Raw genomic sequence first — 22,464 nt, 5'->3', positions numbered from 1 at the left:
GTGGGTGGTATACACTGGTGCGGATCGCTTTAATCCCCAATAACCCGTACAGTTCCTTTATCGTGCGTGACATAAAGGACGTCAAAATCTCTTTCGGGATTCCGACGCGGGAAATGACCGTGAGGAGTGCTTGCGCCACACTCTTGGCAGAGATGGAGCGCAGCGGCACTGCTTCGGGATACTGCGTTGCGTAGTCCACCAGAACTAACACAAAGCGATATCCCCGTGTGCTTGGGTTAAATGGTCCGATTAGGTCCATCCCAATTCTTTCGAACGGGACCTCCATGAGTGGTAATGGGCGCAAAGGGGCCTTAGGGACGGCCGCCGGGTTTACCAGCTGGCAATCCGGACAGGCAGCACACCAGCGGCGTATGTCTGCCCGGATGCCTGGCCAATAGAAACAGACCATGACCCGATTGAGTGTTTTCTCGTACCCCAAGTGGCCAGTGAGGGGATTGCAGTGCGCCGCCTGGAAAACCATTTCCCGGCAGAGTTTTGGCACCAACAACTGGGTGGACTCCTCACCTGTTTGAGTGTCACGGCTCACTCTATATAACCTATCCCTAATAATCACAAAGTGGGGGAATACCTGCGTTTTCCCCGGGGGCACCAGCTGACCGTCTCTGCAAACCACCTGGTCCCAGGCCGGGCGCAAAGTTTCATCGCGGGACTGCTCAAGAGGAAAATCCTCCGTGGACTGCCAGCGGAGGGCCGGTGGGGCCTCCCGCGAAGCCTCTGCCGGTTCCCGCCTGTCAGTGCCGGATGAATCCGCGTCACCAGCGAGTACTGCGCGGATATTCCCCTGTCCTACAGTCCGTGAACGCATCCCCACACATTGTGTCACTAACTGGTTAAACCCCGGCCAATTTGTTCCTAAAATTATGGGATACGTAAGGTGCGCGCTTGCGGCAACCTTAACCTTATGCTTTCGACCCTCATACCAAATTTCAACTGGCACAATCGGATACCAGTGCACATCCCCATGAATACACCTGATTTTTCCCCGTGTCGCCTGCCTCAACACCCTGGGTCAAACCAGGTTTTGGTGAATCATGGACCGTTTACAGCCCGAATCCACCATCGCCCGGTATGTACTCCCTTGTATTCTTATCGGGACACAGTACGTCTCTCCTAAATCGGGGGCGGGTGCTGGGGCCCCAACAACCTGCATCACCTGCCCCAACTCCATCAAGGAGCATTCTCGGCGCACGTGACCCGGTTGACCGCAACCCCAGCACACCGGCCCGGGTGTCTGAGGCGCACTCTGTGAGGGAAGCCCTCTCTGGACAGCGCTGTTACCCTGAAACGGACAAGGAGTCAGACCATTATTTCCCCCTTTTCCCCCCTTTGTGGGATGTGTATGTGTGTGTGACTGGGTGCGTGTGTGTGTGTGTGCTTGTGTTGATTGTTCAAGGAGGGGACCTGATCCTTGCTTCCCGGGCCTCCGGCCAGGTGAGGGCGCCACTCCAGTGCCAGTCGGTCTGGTGGTGGGAATCGTCGGCGTGGAGCTGGGATGGGCCTTTACGCGTGGCGTAAATTGTCATACTGCATCCTGGCGGCTGCCGGGAGGGCCTACGCCGCTCGCTGTGCCTCCCCCAACAGAAGCGGTAGCAGCTTCACGCCCCACTCTGCCTCTGGCCATCCGCATGAGGTCGCCGTGGCCTCGAAGACATCCAGGAAGGTGTGGGGATCTTCTGCCTCCCCCATTCGCTGCATGGATGTCGCTGCTCCCCCTCCTACCGTGGATCTGTCCATCAGCTGCTGGATTAGCTGCGTCTGTTGCCGGCTTGCTGCCGATACCTCGGCCAGCACTTGCCCGAGCGCCTCCAGGGGTGATGTGGTGGACATCGTCGTGGTTCGCTTAAGTTGGGTGCCAGTTGTGGAGGTTTCCTGCGTCTCGCCCGGCTTCTTCTGACCACAGTATCACACAGCTCAGGATACAGGTTTGACACAGTATTTAATACATCTTTTACTTTACACAATTGTCCGTCTGTTCAGCTTCTCAGTTTTGACACAGTCTTTAGTACATCTTTTACTTTACACAATTGTCCGTCTGTCCAGCTTTTCAGCTGTCCCTTGTTCGTCTCTGTGCGTCTGTCCTGCGTCCTCCTGCGTCCTCATGCCTCTCCCCATTTCATGGTCTCCAGCGCTGCTAATAAAGGGAACAGGTGATTAGATCACTCGTTCCAGCTGAGGTATCCACTCACCTGTTGGCTGCTTCATGGCTGGCCCCTGCACACACCCCGCCCGCTAGGGGAGGTGCAGAACACGCCCCTCTCCACAGCATATTTATAAATATGCATTGTCTAAGCTTTTAAACTTAGGCCTGCTGTAGTAGGATAAAATAGGAAAGTAACACTATTGTTAGTTTCCAATTTTATCCCAGTGATCACTAGGCCCTACTACAGCAGGCCTATGCTTAGCTTAGGCAATGCATATTTATACATATGCATTGCCTTGTATTTTTAAACTAACGATATTGTCAACAGGCAGAAACAATTAATTGTCAATTCACTCTATAAAGTAAATATATAAATATATATATACATAGTAAATATAGTACATATCAATATTTAATCTATTAGGCTACAATTTCAAAGAAATGCTGCTCCATGCACAGCTAACATATCAGAAAATTAATAACTGGTGAATGACAAGTTCAATAAAAGGTTTTTTATTGATACATATTTTTATTCCTCTGTCTGTGGAGGCGGGACTCGTCTCCTCTCTGCCCGATCCACTGCCAGGTTGAACCACCTGATTGCGTGTCTGGTGACCTCAGCGTCTGTGGCTGACCTTGTCACCACATTCAAGAATACAAGACAAATACGTTTGTTTATGGTATGTAGCATGCAAAGCCAAGTATGCTTACACAATACAAAATATGAGATAGGTATTAAGGAGATTACGTTTGAAAAATAAACATGACTCAAAGAGACAGGATGTGGTTAAAATAAGAGGTGCGTAAACTGAATTTGTGATCAGGGTATAGGTGTGCAAGACATCCAAAATGTTCAAACAATATAGTTATTTGGTTCCTTGATCAGAGTACTGTATGTGGATAAATCTGTGTGGTTTTTTTCATGTTTGTTTGGCTCCGTTGGATGACGGCGGCGGGGGTGGGGGGCATAATTACATATCCATATCCAAACTTTGGGAAGTTTGTTTACATTGCATGTTTTCTTATTATATTTGTGCTATCATTCTATGTTTGTATTCGTGTAGGCCTATTAACAAGACCTCACATCATATAAATAGCCGAGTGCGGACCGGAACACACGTCACTGAACTTATAACCAATAGGAACCATTCCGCAGCCCCCACTATTGACTCTGAACGTATGTAATATTACTTTGAATGATATATACTTACTGAAAAGCAAGGTCTTTGTTGCCATGCTGCTAAAGGCCTTTTTATTATTGACCCCCTTCCAATTATTATGATGTGAAACCTCATCGGTGAAGATCCTGCCCAAGATGTTCCAGGTCACCCGCTTCACATCCTGGCCTCCAACAGTGCCCAAAGAAGAAATCTAAAAGGCATACACATCTCTTTAAACAAACAGGTAAACATTTTTAAGCTTAAGTTGCATTTAAAATGTTTTTGTTCCTGTTGAAATGTAAAAAAAAAAACAGCCAAGAGAACCTGTTCTATTGGCTCATGGACCTATGCTACCTTTACACACGATGTCAAACCAGGCAGATTGTGGCTCACTTAATCTTACCACTGGGAAAAGGCGGTTCAGGACAGGCGTGGTTGTCAGGGCTGACAGAAGGGCTGTCAGGGTTGTCAGAAGTGCCTCAAATGCCTTCAACTGTTCCAGTGAAAACGGGGTACTGGTCAACTTGCTGGTAAAGAAGTTGACTTTCACCATCAGCTGGTCTTGGGTGTGTTTAATAGTTTCCAGCAGGCTAAGGATCTGGACCTCAGCCGCTGTTGACAAACAGCAGTGTTAGTTAATGACAAAAGTTATTGACAAAATTTGAAGACAATATGTGATTGGTTGTGAATTGGAATTTTTTCCAAAATCTGTGGCACAGAATGACCATCCGGTGTTCGTCAGTTATTGCTCATCAGAGCAGGAAATGTTGTCGGCCATTCTTCCCCCATGCCATGTTGGCCTGTAGGCCAGGCGGGATCCAGGCTCCTCTGTCTGCCACATGTTGAGGGAGTCGAGGAGGGACTGCCGTTCCTAGTGAGGTGGGCATTGTGAGAGAGTCATCAGTTAACCATGACTGATAATCTGATAATACACAAGGGGCCTATCTATTCACTATTATCCGAGTCCCCGAGACGATGGCTGTTGGGTAACCATATCATTAGGATTATTGCATTACCAAAATTGCCAAATATACATATAGTACAAGCATCTTTGGTCTATTTTTGAATGCTACCGTAAATAACCTTCCTATTACTGTAGAAACATGACAAACACAAGACATAAAACACTTACACTGGCTTCCTTTTCCGTTTTTCTGGCAGCTCCTCATTCTCTGCCTCGGATTCCAGGTCTGACGTGTTGTAGCCCTTTCCATATTGTTGCATTAATTTAAATGCGTCTTTGTAGTTGTCTAAAATTGAATATGTTAAAATGAACATGAGTTTCAAATTAGCTGTAGAGCTGAACAGTTAAATTGATGAATTTGCATACCACAAGTTCGGACAACAGAAACGTAATATCTTGGCCAATTTGGATCATGCTGCTCCTCATTTAAAACGGCCCTTTTCATTCTTTCTGTGCTTTTATAGTTTGGCCAGAAAACCATCCCATCATCATACCATCCACTTGGGACAACTGCAATGTCCCCGTTAATTATGAACTTGATCAGATGAAAAGGCATCCTTAAAGTAGAAAGAAAGAAAAGGTGTATTTATTCATCGTCGAAGGAACAACGTGGACAAAAGCATGCACAGGTGTTAGTGTATACAAATAAGCAAGTAAGATGAGCTGAGAGAAAAGGGGTATTTATTCATCGTCAAAGGAACAACGTGGACAAAAGCATGCACAGGTGTTAGTGTATACAAATAAGCAAGTAAGATGAGCTGAGATTTGTAGTATGAAATTCTATCAAAATTCTTTCTCAAATTAAAAAACAATTGAATATTTCCAATGTAATTATGTATTCACCAATATGTCACAATCATGCATTTATTCCATGGATAACAGATAAAACATTTTTTAACTGGTACTCAAATCGAAATAAATGCATAAAAGACATTTATGTAGACGGCAGTCTTGTGTCATTTGAGCAATTGCGAATAAAAATTAGTTTGTCCCAATTCGTTTGGTTTTACTATTTGCATGTAAAAACATTTATTAAAGAAAACATTTCAAAGTCTCAGCTGGTAAATGAAAAACATCCTCTTTTAGAATTATTAAATTTATCACCCACAAGTAAAATGCTTATCATTACATTTTCCAGCTGTTTCATTATGCACAGGACATCAGCAGACAGTGTTAAAAGAGCATGGGAACAGGAACTAAGAACAACAATACCCAATCGGCAATGGGAAGAGACACTCTCAAATTCCCAAGTGCTCAATTAACAGCAGACATAAGCTCATTGTCACACCGCGGTGAGGGAAGTCTTGTCTTGGTTTTTCTGTCTTGTGATTTACGTGTTTTATTTTGAAAAGTTACCCTCTTGTTTCAGACCACGGGCCCTTCCTCTTGTGTCACCAGTCTGACGTCATCCCTGATTCCTGATTGTTTCCACCTGTTCCCCATCACTCCCACATCCTATTTAAGCTCACTTCTCCGTTGGTCCTTTGCCAGATCGTCTTGTCTATCGTGCCTTTCTAGCGTCCATGTCCATGTCCTTGATTAGATCCTTGTCTTGCTCCTGTTTTCCTAGTTACCCTAGTTTTTGCTGTAATTTTGAGTTTACTTTTTCCTCCTTCAAGCGTCCTTGGTTATCCTTCGTCTTCCTAATTGGTGAGTTTTTGTTTTTCCAAATTTCGAATTTATTGCCTCACTGATTGAGTGATTTTTTTGTTATTTATAGTCAGTGTTTATATATAGGTCGTTTTTGGTGTTTTTTCCTCCTGTTGGAGCGTTTTTCGTTTATTCTTATTAATATTATTTTTTTGTTAGAATTTCCTCAGATTAGTATTCCTCCTTATTTTTGTGGAGTGATTTTAAGTTAATTGTTTATCCTCGGAATTATTTTTCCGCGTGTTGATTATTCTTGTGAAAAACATTTTTGCATTGGAGTTAAAAAGTTGTTTCAAAATAAAAGCTTTATTTTTTTTTTTTAACTTCTTCTCTGCATCTGGGTCCTCTCCTTACTGCGAGTCATAACAGTATGATCTGGCCAGTATGGACCCAGCAGACACAGGACAGTTTTCCGCTGCCATCCATTATCAGGAAACCCGACTTTCTCGCCAAAAAGATTTCCAGACGGCCATGGCTGAAGATATGGCTCGTCTAACCACTCAACTGCAGGAGATGACTCTGCGACTTCCACAGCCTACCGTGCCGGCTTCCGTACCTGCCCAGTGAATGCCTACGTCATTCACTGTAGCGGGAAACTAGCACCGCCAACAGCCTATTCAGGTGAAACAGGAAAATGTAAAGCCTTTATCATTGACTGCTCTATTTATTTTGAGTTCAATCCTCACGCCTTTCCCACGGAGCGAGCAAAGATCGCCTTTATGATCTCCCACTTGACCAGAAGGGCCAAGACCTGGGCTTCCGCCGAGTGGGGCCGTAATTCCTATGTTTGCACCTCTCTCACCGAATTCCAAACAGCATTAAGTATGACATTCGACCCTGTTTCTGACCATAGAGAAAAGGCACAAGAACTGAGCAGATTGAGACAAGGTCAAGATTCTGTTTGTGATTATGCCATTCGTTTTCGCATGCTGTCGGTGGAGAGTGGATGGAACGACGCCGCACTATACGACACTTTTTTGAAAGGGCTGTCCGCGCCTATTCAAGATTCGCTCATCCCCATAGACTTGCCTGTCGGCCTGGACGAGCTTATTGCACTCGCCATTCGCACTCGCCATCCGCACTGACAACAGAATTCAACAACTTAAGCGACATCGGAGTACAAGAAATACGACCACGGGAGGCGCGGCCTATTTTCAAACCCGGCAATGATCAGACTTTTACCCCACCGTGTCCGAACCAACTCGACCCAATTCACAAACCGGAATTGAAGTACCCATGCAGTTGGGAAGAGCGCGGCTTTCACAGGAAGAACGTCAGAAAAGACAGCAGGAGGGAAGATGTTTTTACTGTCGCCACCTGTCCAGTTAAAATACCCACTGCAGTTATTCCACAAGCCGTTTCTGCTTCCATTAGCCGTACTCTAACCAAGATCCAGGTAAAACATCACACTCTCACATGCATTGGGGCGCTCATTGACTCTGGGGCAGATGAGAGTTTAATGGACTGGTCGCTGGCATCAAAATTTAAAATCAAATCCGAACCATTGGACCGACCCATCAGAGCTAGATGGGAAGGAACTTTTTGTTACAACTCACACCACAGAACCCATTCACATATGTATACAAGACCATGAAGAAACCATCAAACTATACTTGTTCAAAACTTCATCACACTCGTTGATTTTGGGACTACCATGGCTCTATCAACATAACCCACAAATTAATTAGAGAACAGGTGAAATCAAGGCATGGGGAAAAGACTGTAAAAATGTTCGTCTAAACAGCTCTGTACAAAATAAATGTGAAACACAATTCAACTTATTTTCTGCAAACCCCACCACGGAATCACAATACCCGGACCTGAACTCAGTACCCCCATGCTACCACCATCTCCGGGAAGTCTTCAACAAATCCAAAGCCCTGTCTCTTCCTCCACACCGACCATATGATTGCGCTATTGACTTGATCCCAGGATCCACCATACCTAAAGGTCGGCTTTATGCAGTATCAAGTCCAGAATAGTCAGCCATGAAGGAATATCTTGCAGACTCATTGAAAGCGGGGCTGATTCGTCCCTCCTCATCACCAGCGGGACCCGGATTTTTCTTTGTGGGCAAAAAGGATGGATCCTTGAGGCCTTGCATTGATTACAGCCCACTCAACGACATCACCATCAAGAACCGGTACCCTCTTCCTCTCATGACTTCAGTATTTGATCAACTTCAACAAGCAAACATATTCACTAAACTGGATCTTCGTACTGCACATCATCTGATTCGTATAAGGGAAGTAGATGAGTGGAAAACGGGATTCAATACTCCCACAGGACATTATGAATATTTAGTTATGCCATTTGGACTGACCAATGCACCTGCGGTATTTCAAAACATGATCAATGATGTACTCAGAGACTTTTTAGATCATTTTGTATTTGTATATCTTGATGATGTTTTGATTTATTCTCCTGACATTGAAACCCACAAAGTGCATGTTACCAGAGTTCTTAAAAGATTGTTGGAGAATCAACTTTATGTTAAAGCAGAAAAGAGTGAACTTCATGTTAATACAATTTCAATTTTGGGGTTCATAGTAGCTCCAGGAAAAGTGCAGATGGACCCAGCTAAGTTTAGTGCTGTAACGGATGGGCCCACTCCTGATAACCGTAAGAAGGTTCAACTGTTCTTAGGTTTTGCTCATTTTTATAGACGATTCATTGGAGGGGCCCTGCAATGAGGTGGCGACTTGTCCAGGGTGTACCCCGCCTTCCGCCCGACTGTAGCTGAGATAGGCGCCAGCGCCCCCCGCGACTCCAAAAGGGAATAAGCGGTAGAAATGGATGGATGGATGGATTCATTAGAGCAGGGGTGCCCATTACGTCGATCGCGATCGACTGGTCGATCTCGGAGGGTGTGTCAGTCGATCTCAAGCCAGGCATTAAAAAATAGACATAAAAATGAGCAATCATCAATCATACCAAGACTTCACTTTCGTCAGTTGTTTGACATTCTCGGCACCCGAGGATCTTGTGAGATGACGCTGGCTGCTGCGAGCTCATATTTAAGAAAAAAATCACTAACAGGGCGGACGCAGAGAAACACATTTTATTTCTAGAGACTCCGTACCTACTGTCAAAACTCTAAAGACCGACAGCACAGTTCCTGTCTTCACCATAAAAGACCTGTTTCATCCTGCCTGTGCTAACAAAATAAGAGTCTCAGAAAGCTAGCGTGCACAAGCTAGCAAGCTACGGAGTTTGATGCCAATGTATTTCTTCCCCGCCCTCAGCGATCGCTTTCTCACTTCCTTGCCCACCCGCACAGTCACTGACGTCACTCACCTGCTGCCAGACATGAAAGGGCCACACACATATGCTACTCTCATAACAAAGTGTTTAAAACAAGTATGCAAGTTGGACAAATGAGATGCCAAATCCAACCACTTTCATGTGGTATTGGACAGAAAGGAGGACTTTTTTTTTCCTCCATTTGAAAATGCGGACGTTATCAGCACCACTGTCTAATTCCAATGAATGCAAGTCATCAGAATCAAATACACCAACTTATATTCTTGTCTTCATGAAAGAAAGGAATCTATGTGTGTTAAACATGCTTGTATTATCATTAAACACCATTAACTTGTTAACAAAAATGTCTATTTCATAAATAAATAAATATAAATTATAAATAGGAATGAGGTAGATCTCCTCGACTTGGTCAATTGAAAAGTAGCTCGCCTGCAGAAAAAGTGTGAGCGCCCCTGCATTAGAGGGTTTAGTGCTATAGCTGCTCCTCTCCATGCTCTCACCTCTACCCAGGTAAAATTTCGGTGGACTCCAGAAGCTGAAGCAGCATTCCAGAATCTCAAAAATCGATTCACGTCAGCCCCAATCCTTACCATGCCAGATCCACAACGTCAATTTGTGGTAGAGGTGGATGCATCTAATAAAGGAGTCGGAGCTGTTTTGTCCCAACGATCAGAGAAGGATAGCAAGAGGCCTCCCTGTGCTTTTCTGTCCAGGCGCCTATCCAAAGCTGAGAAGAACTATGATGTCGGTAATCGTGAGTTGCTAGCTGTTAAACTTGCTCTTGAGGAATGGCGACACTGGCTGGAGGGGGCCGGCCTTCCGTTCATTGTCTGGACACACCACAAAAATTTAGAATATATAAGAAAAGCTAAGAGACTTAATTCTCGCCAGGCCAGCTGGGCACTCTTTTTTAACCGCTTCTCTTTTTCTATCTCTTACCTGTGCTGCAGAACTGGGTGAACCACTTCAAAGGATCTTCAACCTCAGGCTGCAGCTGGGAAGAGTGCCCACCCTCTGGAAGACGTCATGCATCGTTCCAGTTCCCAAAAAGAACTGCCCCAGTGAGCTGAACGACTACGGACCAGTGGCGCTCACCTCTCATCTAATGAAGACATTGGAGCGGCTCTTTCTCAGCCTCCTCAGACCACAGGTGCAACATGCCCAGGACAGCCTGCAGTTTGCGTACCAGGCAGGCGTTGGTGTGGAGGATGCTATCCTTTACCTGCTGCATCGAGCCCACTCACATCTGGATAAGGGAAATGGCACTGTGAGGATCCTGTTCCTGGACTTCTCGAGTGCCTTTAATACCATCCAGCCCCGCCTCCTTCAGGACAAGCTCTACAAAATGCGAGTGGACCCCTGCCTGGTTGCCTGGATTTTGAACTACCTCACCGACAGGCCACAGTACGTCAGACTGAAGGACATCACGTCTGACACTGTGATCAGCAGCACCGGAGCACCACAGGGAACGGTGCTAGCCCCTCTTCTCTTCACCCTGTACACCGCTGACTTCTGCTACAACTCAGAGCTGTGTCACATCCAGAAGTATGCGGATGACACAGCCATCGTCGGGTGCATCAGGGACGGCAGAGAGGAGGAGTTTCGGAATCTGGTGAGGGACTTTGTTGTCTGGTGCCACACAAACCTCTTGCAGCTCAATCCATCAAAGACCAAGGAGCTGGTCATTGACTTTGGGAGGTCGAGTCCACGGTCACAACCTATTGTGATCGAGGGAGTTGAGGTACAGACCGTGGACTCATTCAAGTACCTCGGGGTTTGGGTGGACAATAAGCTGGACTGGACTGTTAACACGGACCATCAGTACAAGAAAGGACAGAGCAGGCTGTACTTCCTCAGGAGACTGCACTCCTTCAACATCTGCAAAAAACTCCTGTGGATGTACTACCAGTCTGTGGTTGCAAGTGTTCTGTTCTACATGGTAGTGTGCTGGGGGGCAGTACATCTAAGAAGGACAGCTCCAGACTTGAGAAACTGATCAGGCGGGGCAGTTCTACGATCGGAATGAAACTGGACACACTGGTGACGGTGGCAGAGAAGCGGATTGTTGACAAACTAGTGAGCATCCTGGATGATGCCAGTCACCCTCTGCATACAGTTATCAGTAGCCAGAGGAGCCTGTTCAGTGCTAGACTGCTTCATCCCAAGTGCAGGACTAATAGAGTCAAGAACTCCTTTGTCCCACACGCCATTAGACTGTACAACTCCTCTCTGGGACGGGGGGTGGGGGGTATTAGGATGACAGGGGATGCAAAACAATAACAGTGCAATACGTTTTCATAACATGGTCACTACTGCCTACTTTGTCTTGTTATATTCTTATTTTACTGTTATATTTTTATTCCCATTGTTGCTTTTTAGTTTTTATTCTTATTGTAATATTTCTCTATTTTGTTTCCATTTAAACCCCCATTGTTTACTTTTTACTTTTATTTAAATTAATCTCAAGTACACTGCTGCTGGAATTTAAATTTTCCTGAAGGAATCAATAAAGTACTATCCATCTATCTATCTACAGGCCGGCGTCCAAAAACGTCAAACCAGACATCCTGTCTCGACGCTTCGACCCCGAGCCTGTTGCCAAGGAACCAGAAAAAATCATTCCACTGTACCGTGTGGTTGGATTGGTTTCCTGGCAAATAGAAGATGAGGTGAAGCAGGCTAATGGTGAAGCTCCGCCACCTAGTGGTTGTCCAAATAATCGCTTGTTTGTTCCTACTGGACTACGTTCACAGGTGATCCATTCATTGGGCTCACACCTCCCTGCTTTCATGCCACCCGGGAGTACGGAGAACAATGTCCATCATATCCCAGCGATTTTGGTGGACATCCATGGAACCGGAGGTTAGGGAGTACGTGGAGGCATGTTCGGTCTGTGCTAGAAACAAGACATCTTCCGGCTCTCGTATGGGACTGTTGCAGCCTCTACCTATTCCCTCCAGACCGTGGTCCGACATCTCCATGGACTTCGTCACGGGGCTCCCGGTATCTCAAGGTAACACCATAATCCTGACAGTGGTGGATCGACTCACTAATATGGTGAGATTTATTGCCTTGCCTAAGCTGCCCTCCTCTAAGGAGACAGTAGAGATCATGATGGACCATGTTTTCAAAATTCATGGCTTCCCGAAAGACATTGTCTCTGACCGGGGGCCCCAGTTTGTGTCACGGTTCTGGAGGGATTTCTGCAGACTCATCAGAGCTAAAGCCAGATTGACCTCAGGCTATCACCCAGAAGCCAATGGCCGGACCGAACGCCTCAACCAGCTATTGGAAACCAACCTCCGGTGCCTGGTATCTCACAATCCTTCTTCACGGAGCAAACACCTGGTCTGGGTTGAGTATGCACACAATGCACTACCCAAATCTGCCACAGGATTCTCCCCATTTAAAACTGCTTATGGTTTTCAACCTCCAGTCTTTCCAGACAATGAGCCGGAAGCATCGGTCCCCTCCGCATATGCCTTGGTCCGACGCTGTCACCGCATTTGGTCTGCTGCTCGTCAGGTACTCATCCGACAAAGAGACCGGATGAAAAAAATAGCTGATCGCAAAAGAAACCTCTCCCTGCATATCGCCCGGGTCAGAAAGTATGGCTTTCCACCAAAGACTTACGACTCAAGGTACCATCCAAAAAATTTGCACCTAGATTCGTGGGGCCATATTCCATATCCAAGTTTATTGGACCATCATCCGTAAGACTACGTCTGCCCCGGTCCCTAAAAATATATCCTACCTTACACGTCAGCAAAGTGAAACCTGTCAAGGAAAGTCTGCTAGTTCCGGCCACCAAACCCCCTCCACCACCCGAGATGTTCGAGGGCGGTCCTGTTTACAAAGCGAAGAGACTATTAGCAGTTCGGAGCAGGGGCCGGGGCAAACAGTACCTTGTGGACTGGGAAGGGTATGGGCCAGGAGAGAGACAGTGGGTTCCTTCTCGGCATATTGTGGATCCTTCTCTGATCGAGGACTTTAACAAGAACCATCACGGACAGTCTGGGCCGTCAGGTGTCGGCCTTAAAGGGAGGGGTACTGTCACACCGCGGTGAGGAAAGTCTTGTCTTGGTTTTTCTGTCTTGTGATTTACGTGTTTTATTTTGAAAAGCTACCCTCTTGTTTCAGACCACGGGCCCTTCCTCTTGTGTCACCAGTCTGACGTCATCCCTGATTCCTGATTGTTTCCACCTGTTCCCCATCACTCCCACATCCTATTTAAGCTCACTTCTCCGTTTGTCCTTTGCCAGATCGTCTCGTCTATCGTGCCTTTCTAGCGTCTATGTCCTTGATTAGCTCCTTGTCTTGCCCCTGTTTTCCTAGTTACCCTAGTTTTTGCTGTAATTTTGACTTTACTTTTTCCTCCTTCGAGCGTCCTTGGTTATCCTTCGTCTTCCTAATTGGTGAGTTTTTGTTTTTCCAAATTTCGAATTTATTGCCTCATTGATTGAGTGATTTTTTGTTATTTATAGCTAGTGTTTATATATAGTTCGTTTTTGGTGTTTTGTCCTCCTGTTGGAGCGCTTTTCGTTTATTCTAATAAATATTCTTTTTTTGTTAGAATTTCCTTAGATTAGTATTCCTCCTTATTTTTGTGGAGTGATTTTAAGTTAATTGTTTATCCTCTGAATTATTTTTCGGCGTGTTGATTCTTCTTGTGAAAAACCTTTTTGCATTGGAGGTAAAAAGTTGTTTCAAAATAAAAGCTTTATTTTTTTTTTAACTTCTTTTCTGCATCTGGGTCCTCTCCTTACTCCGAGTCATAACACTCATGCAGTTTAAAGTGATTAATCGTTTTTACTATTCCAAAGTTTTATTACACAAATTTTGTTCTGATACATCTCCACTATGTGATAAATGTAAATCTGCTAAAGGATCATTGTCTCACTCGTTTTGGGGATGTCCAATTATTCAATCATTTTGGTCCAGCATTTTCTTTTTTTACTCGGGGATATATCAGAGAAAACTTGTCCCTGACAGGGATATAATCTTGTTTGGGTGGTCTTCAGAAACACAAAAGCTTCCAAAATATATTACAACTGTTATGCTGCTTGGGACGGTCTTGGCCAAAAGACTCATTCTCAGAGACTGGAAAACCCCATCTGCACCCAACTTCAGGAACTGGTTAAATAAACTTGTGAATGTAATGACTCTTGAAAAAATAAGATTTATAAACTCTACAAATATGAATAAATGGGAACTAACCTGGAAACCTTTACTGACATATATTGAATCATAACTTATAGAAATTTTAAGAAAAACAAAACTGCCATCTTTTTTGTAGTTTTATTCCTTTTTTTAATTGTTATTATTTTTTGCATTGACTCTACACTACAATTGTTTTTTTTTGTGTCACTTTCGATATGGTTCCTTCATGGTTTACTTGCTTTTTTTTTTTTTTTGTGGTTATTTCTTTTGTATTGATCAAGCCCTGTAATATTTTACATATTTTTTTTCCTTTTTAAGTGTGTACGGTGGACAGGCCCTTGGGAGGTGATCTTGTGATCACTTCCTGAGGATCCTGGATGCCGATGAATATTCATCCATTTTGCTATGGTCTGGATAGCCTGGTGATCATGAGCCGCAGCAGGATATATATATATATATATATATATATATATATATATATATATATATATATATATATATATATATATATAATATCTAATAACGTCTATAATGTAAACCTTGAGTTGTTAAAGTTCGAGTTCACCAATCTCTCCTCAAGTGTGTATGTGAGTGTGTATGAGTGGATGTGTGCCTGTATGAAGGGTTTGCGTGAGCAAAGTATGACTGCTTGATTTCATTTTAACTGTAAAATCCAATTAAATATATTTGCAAGAAAGAGAAGATGGAGGCAGGGTCAATATATCGCTGACCTTTTTTGGAAAAGGTGGATTCACAAATGTTTACCGTTGCTACAAGAGCGACAAAAGTGGACAAATGACAAAAGATGTTTCACTCAATGAGATATTGTTGCAGTAGTGGATGCTTCAGCACCAAGAGGAAGTTGGTTCATTGGAAGAATACTGGAAACCTTTCCTGGTGGGAAAGGCCTTGTACGCTCAGTTCGTCTGCAAACCAAAACAAGCATAATCGAAAGACCTTTAACAAAGATATGCCTTCTTTGTAAAATTATGGAGTAAAACAACTGCAATATTGCAAAAAGTTACATGAAAACCAAAGAAAAAGGGTTTTGTTTTGGTATTATGGCTCTATTTTTATTTATTTTTAACTCGATTGCTCTGTTCGTCATGCCAGTAGCAATTAGGGGCTGGTGTGTTAGAGCCATATACTATTTCTATCTAACAAGTTCATGACGTCAGTAAGGAGTTGGCTCAAAGCCAAGTGCCAGTCTACTTGGGGAGGGGATGGGATATTGCTCAGTTGTTGCTGAGTGGAGGTGCAACAGTTTTTGACTGTGCCAGGCTGGTATTTGTTTGCTCCCGTTTATTTTTCGTTTTGTTACAAAGTGAGTTTTATTTACGTGACTTTATGATAATAAACATTTTTGTTAAACACGGACACAATTCTGGACATCGATTATTAACCGGCTGCGCACGTGTAAACTGGCTTCATTTACATTCGGCAACCAGTAGCAGTAATAGTGTAGGACTTTACCGCTACACATATGTTGCTGTTTGTTACATTTTTGTTGTGTTTTGCTTGATTGTAAAAGATGTCCATTGAGGAGTTGGTCTGTGAAGTAAAAGAGGAGCGATGTTCATATGTATTCAGTATTTTACAGTTCATAGTTTATGTTGTAAATCTCACTTTCTTTATTTTAATGTACATTTTGGATGTCCCCTTCAATAAAAAACTGTAAAATTCCATTCCGTCTTTTTGAGGTGGTCTGTCATAACTTTTTTAGAATTCTATGGGACATTGTGACTTTTGGTATTGGTGTTCCTGAAAAAAATTGACCCAAACACACATACTGTACAGCAGATTTTTACAGCTAAATGTGTATGTATAAGTTATACACACATACACATTGGCCCCCAAGACAGATTTTTTTCTCTCAATGTGGCCCCCGAGTAAAAATATTTGCCCAGCTCTGATTTATACACTCCTTTCATTTTGATTAAAGTCAGTTTGCCTATTTTCATCGTATTGATCAAATGGCACCTCTTAATTACGTGCAGAAATGTATCGGCTTGTGCGTGGGCAAGCTTGCAGCGGGTTTTGACTAGGTGGATTTTTTTAATATGGGTAACGTGATGGTACCAGGGAGAAGGAGACAGCACAGAGACTGGGAAAACGTTTAGCATGGGCGTATTTATTAAAATAATGGAAAATCTAACTCTATACATACACACATATACATACATACATACATACATATACACACACATATATGTATATATATATATATATATATATATATATATATATATACACATATACATATATATATAATAGTATATTTATATAATATAATGTTATATAATTATATATCATTATGTTATATTATATTATATTACATATGTATATCAAATATGATGTGTGTGTAACCAAAAGGAAATGGGTGTACACTCTTAGAAATAAGGGTTCCAAAGGGGTTCTTCCACAAGGGCTGAGGTTCTAACTGGAACCATTTGCTTCTGAAAAACCCTTTCCCGAAGAAAGGGTTTTTCAAAGGTTCTTGGTAACGCTAATGGTTCCAGTAAGAACCATTTTGATCCAGAGAACCCTTTAAAGGCCTACTGAAACCCACTACTACCTACCACGCAGTCTGATAGTTTAAAGATCAATGATGAAATATTAACACTGCAACACATGCCAATACGGCCTTTTTAGTTTACTAAATTGCAATTTTAAATTTCCCGGGAGTTTCGTCTTGAAAACGTTATGTAAGGATGACGTGCACGCAAGACGTCACGGGGTTTTAGGAGGTATGAACGCTACGCACACACACAGCTAAATGTCATCTGCTTTAACGGCATAATTATACAGTATTTTGGAGATCTGTGTTGCTGAATCTTTTGCAACTTGTTCAATTAATATTGTAGCAAGATGGAGTTGGGAAGCTTTAGCCCTTAGCTACACAAACACACGGTGATTCCTTGTTTAAAATTCCTGGAGGTGAAAATTTACCATGGATCAGAGCAAGGTCAAGCGAACATGAAACACGACGGAATGTCAACCAGCAGGTTTCGGTGGGAAAATTGTGGTTAAAAAGTCGCTTCTTACCGGAGAAAAGCTGAGCTTGCCCCGTCCATAATGCTGCCATCGACTCCCCTGAGACACTGGCGTCAAGACCCCCGTGGACGTACACCTCCTACTATCAGGTAATATTTAACTCACTAAAACACTAGCAACACAATAGAAAGATAAGGGATTTCCAAGAATTATCCTAGTAAATGTGTCTAAAAACATTGGAATCCGTCCCAATGCAAACAAGTTTTTTATTTTTTTTTTCTAGTCCATCGCTATCAATATCCTCAAACACAAATCTTTCATCCTCGCTCAAATTAATGGGGAAATTGTCGTTTTCTCGGTCCGAATAGCACCTTTTGTTGGAGGCTCCCATTATAAACAATGTGAATATGTGAGGCGCCATCACACTTGCAACGTCATCGTCTGCGACTTCCGGTAGAGGCAGGGCTTTTGTCTTAGCACCGAAAGTTGCGAACTTTATCGTGGATGTTCTCTACTAAATCCATCCATCCATCCATTTCCTACCGCTTATTCCCTTTTGGGATCGCAGGGGGTGCTGGCGCCTATCTCAGCTACAATCGGGCGGAAGGCGGGGTACACCCTGGACAAGTCACCACCTCATCGCAGGGCCAACACAGATAGACAGACAACATTCACACTCACATTCACACACTAGGGTTTGTTTAGTGTTGCCAATCAACCTATCCCCAGGTGCATGTCTTTGGAGGTGGGAGGAAGCCGGAGTACCCGCAGGGAACCCACGCAGTCACGGGGAGGACATACAAACTCCACACAGAAAGATCCCGAGCCTGGGATTGAACCCAAGACTGCAGGACCTTCGTATTGTGAGGCAGACGCACTAACCCCTCTTCCACTGTGAAGCCCTCTACTAAATCCTTTCAGCAAAAATATGGCAATATCGCAAAATGGTCAAGTATGACACATAGAATGGACCTGCTATTCCCGTTTAAATAAGAAAATCTCATTTCAGTAGGCATTTAAAACCCCTTTTCTGAATAATTGGTTTTAAAAGGGTTCCAGTAAGAACTATTTTGATCCAGAGAACCGTTTTTGGAAGAAGGAATTCTTTAGGGATTGTTGAAAGCATGGGTAAGATCCTGTGTCACCAGGGACATACTTCCTGATAACATTTGCCAATGATGGTGCAAAATACATTTTCTTGTGACTACTAATACAAATACTTTTCATGTCCAATTTTTTTGTTTATTTTAAAGCAAGCTCTTCTTCCCCAGATCCTGTTGATCAAACTGTAACATAATTGCCCATCTTGGGATTTTAACACCTGCTACCCAGTCTAAAGTCACTGGCAATAGTGACTGAACTAACCAGCTGGCTGCCTTCAGTCATCAGGTCCACCATACTAGTCTATTACCTTACACCTTCTGATCAGACATACAAATTATGGCAGTCCTATAACTGAAATGTTCTGTTACCAATTTATTTCCACAACCATTAATTATAAGAAAGCAAGGATTTCATCAACAAATGTTGTTGACTCAGGCAAAGATTAGCTTATGACAAAAAGCCATAAGCAAGGTTAAACAGTTAGAGGTGGTTAAACAGCAACAGGCTGTGATGCGGGGTGAGTCTCCACAGACAGAGGAAAGGAGAGAGGTTGATGCTATCTCAAGCCAATTTAAAAGACAGGAAATGCAGGGACACAAACAACACGGCCAGGCCAGAGCAAGACAAACGGAGACTGTAAGTAGTTCAGGGAGATGTCAGAAATGTGAAAGGAGACCCCATAACTGGAAGGAGTGCCCAGCTAACAATGCGGAATGCAGGAAGTGCTTTAAACGAGGACATTTTGCCGCTGTGTGTCAATCCATGCAGCCTGTGCATGAAGTACAGGACAAACTACAACAGGATACTCTCTTTCTGGGGGAGGTGAAAGGGCAAAACTGTGGGTGGCAAACAGACATTGGACTTAATGGAGAGGTAATCTCCTTCAAAATTGACACCAATCTAGAATAAATACAGCAGAGATGGCCCCTTGATGCAAACAACCAAGAGACTATATGGCCCCAATAACATTGTACTACAAGTCACTGAGCAGGTGAAATGTCAGCTTAAGAGTAGAAATAGAACAGTCAGCCAGCCCGTGTTCATGGTGGACTCATTGGTCAGACTCCTACTGGCCCTGCCAGCCGTAGAGGCCCTGCGGCTGGTGGAGCGAGTAAATAAAGTATAGGATCCAGGGGAAACATTTAAAAACAGGTTTCCCATGGTGTGTGCTGGTCTAGGTAGGCTCGACGGGGACTGCAGCATTCGACTAAAGGAGTATATGCGAGGCCCTATGCACTCACGACACCATGCAGGTTACCGATTCCTCTGACAGAGAGAGTAAAGGAGGAGTTAGAGAGGATGGAAAAGATAGGGGTAATTTTGAGGGTGGAAAGGCCAAAAGGGTGGTGTGCATGCATGGTGCCCATAGTTAAACCTAATGGGAAAATCAGAATCTGCGTGGATCTGACCAGACTTAATGAGGCAGTATGTAGGGAAAGGCACTTATTGCCATCAGTAGAGCAGTCACTGGCACAGTTAGACGAGCAAAGGTATTCACCAATCTGGATGCCCGGTTTGGTTTTTGGCAGATTCCCTTGGCAGAAGAAAGCAGAGAACTTTCAACATGTGTAACCCCTTGTGGCCGCTTTTGTTTCAATCTCCTAACATTTGGAATCAGCTCAGGGCCAGAAAACTTTCAACGCCGCATGTCACAGCTCTTAGAAGGACTGACAGGGTTTTTTTGTCATGTTGACGACATATTGGTGTGTGGGGTGGATCGGGAACAACATGATGAGAAGCTAATAGCTGTGCTCTCCAGACTTCAGGATGTTGGGCTCACCCTAAATGAAAAATGTGCATTTGCACAGCCAGAGTTAGTGTTTGTGGGACACAAAATCAGTGGCAAGGGCATAGCCACCAGACCCTGAGAAAGTCAGAGCAATCACAGACATGCCAAAATCTGGCAGATGTGAGAAGGTTTCCAGGCATGGCAACATACGTGGGTAAATTTTTGCCCTTTTGCAAAGACATAACCAAACCGTTTCCAGACTTGTTAGCAAATGAGAGTGAGTGGATATGGGGGGAAGTGCAACAGGCCGCTTTTGAAAAAAGTGAAAATAGAGCTGGCCTCAGACAGGGTGCTGGCACAGTACAGGTCAGGTGCCAAAACGAGAGTGTCCGCAGACGCTTCTTCTTTAGGCTTCGGGGCGGTTCTCACTCAGATGCAAGAGAACAAAGAGTGTCGACCAATAGCGTACATATCACACAGTCTCTCTGATGCTGAAAAGAGATATGCACAGGTAGAGAAGGAGGCGCTTGCAGTTACATGGGCTTAGCTCATACCTAATGGGCCTGCAGTTCACCCGAGAAACACCCCACAAGCCAATTTTAGCTCTGTTAGGAACAAAGGCACTGGAAGACCTACCCCCGAAAATCCAGCGCTTTCGCCTCAGGCTCCTCTGGTACTCATATAAATGATAAATAAATAAATGGGTTGTACTTGTATAGCGCTTTTCTACCTTCAAGGTACTCAAAGCGCTTTGACACTACTTCCACATTTACCGATTCACACACTGATGGAGGGAGCTGCCATGCAAGGCGCCAACCAGCACCCATCAGGAGCAAGGGCGAAGTGTCTTGCTCAGGACACAACGGATGTGACGAAGTTGGTACTAGGTGGGATTTGAACTAGGGACCCTCGGGTTGCGCACGGCCACTCTTCCACTGCGCCACGCCGTCCCTCAAATAGTACATGTCCCAGGGAAATCATTGATAACGGCAGACGCGTTATCTCGCGCACCCATCGTGCGCACACTCACAGAAGATGAAAGGGAGCTAGAAGGGGAGGTGAAGGTGTTTGTGGAATCAGTGCTACAGTGCCTACCAGCATCTAAGGCAAAACTACAACAGATTAAAGATGCACAAGAGCAGGACTCCACATGCAGACGGCTTAGAGAGCTATGCAAAAGGTGGTGGCCCAGACAGGAAGAGCTACCAGAGCAGCTAAAGCCATACTGGATGTACCAGGGCAAACTATACTGTGCAGAAGGACTTTTAATGAAAGGTCAGAGGATTGTGATTCCTGAGACAATATAAGCAAAAATGCTGGCCCGTCCGCATGGAGGTCATATGGGTGTATCTAAATGCAAAGCAAGAGCAGACCCACACAGCAAAAACACTCCGCGGCGGAGGTATCGCGCATTCCGGAACGGACCCGCGAAACGGACCCGTATCGATGTCCACTTGAACTCAGAAACTGATCCACCACGGAGGCTCCAACCTGGATCCACTCCGCATCCATGATCGAAACCTTACCTCCGCAGCGGGTGCGCTTGGGACCCGAACATGCCGCACGTACATCCGCCGTGGACCAGCAACGGACTCATAAAAAGCCTGGCTCCTCTAGGCCCGGGTCCATTATGGACCCGTTTATCTTATTTTCAAAATCCCTTCTGTTCTTGCTGTAGGATAAAATAGATTAAATATTTATATGTACTATATTTACAGTTTATATACATATTTATATATTTACTTTATAGAGTGAATTGACCATTTTCTGTTTCTTCCTATTGACGATATTGTTGGTTTAAAAATACAAGGCAATGCATATTTATAAATATGCATTGTCTAAGCTTATAAGCTTAGGCCTGCTCTAGTAGGATAAAATAGGAAACTAACACTAGCGTTGGGCGGGGGAATGGGTGCATAAATATCCATAACCCAACTTTGGGAAGTTGACATTGCATGTTTTCTTATTATATTTGTACTACCATTCTATGTTTGTATTCGTGTAGGCCTATTAACCATATCTTTAATACTAAAGTGGTGGTTTCATTTTTTAGATGTTAAAAGATTATTCCTTACTCTGCCTGTGCAATTGACTTGCCAACCCCAGAGATGCGAGGTCACCATTACTCAGGTCTTCTTTGCTATCATCAGAGTCCCAGAGACGATGGCTGTTGGGTAACCATATCATTAGGATTATTGCATTACCAAAATTGCCAAATATCCATATAGTACAAGCATCTTTGGTCTATTTTTGAATGCTATGGGAAATAACCTTCCTA

This window comes from Nerophis ophidion, linkage group LG07 (genome assembly GCF_033978795.1).
Source record: "Nerophis ophidion isolate RoL-2023_Sa linkage group LG07, RoL_Noph_v1.0, whole genome shotgun sequence".
Taxonomy (NCBI): domain Eukaryota; kingdom Metazoa; phylum Chordata; class Actinopteri; order Syngnathiformes; family Syngnathidae; genus Nerophis; species Nerophis ophidion.
The sequence above is the reverse complement of the archived record's forward strand: the minus strand, read 5'-3'. Positions refer to the sequence as shown.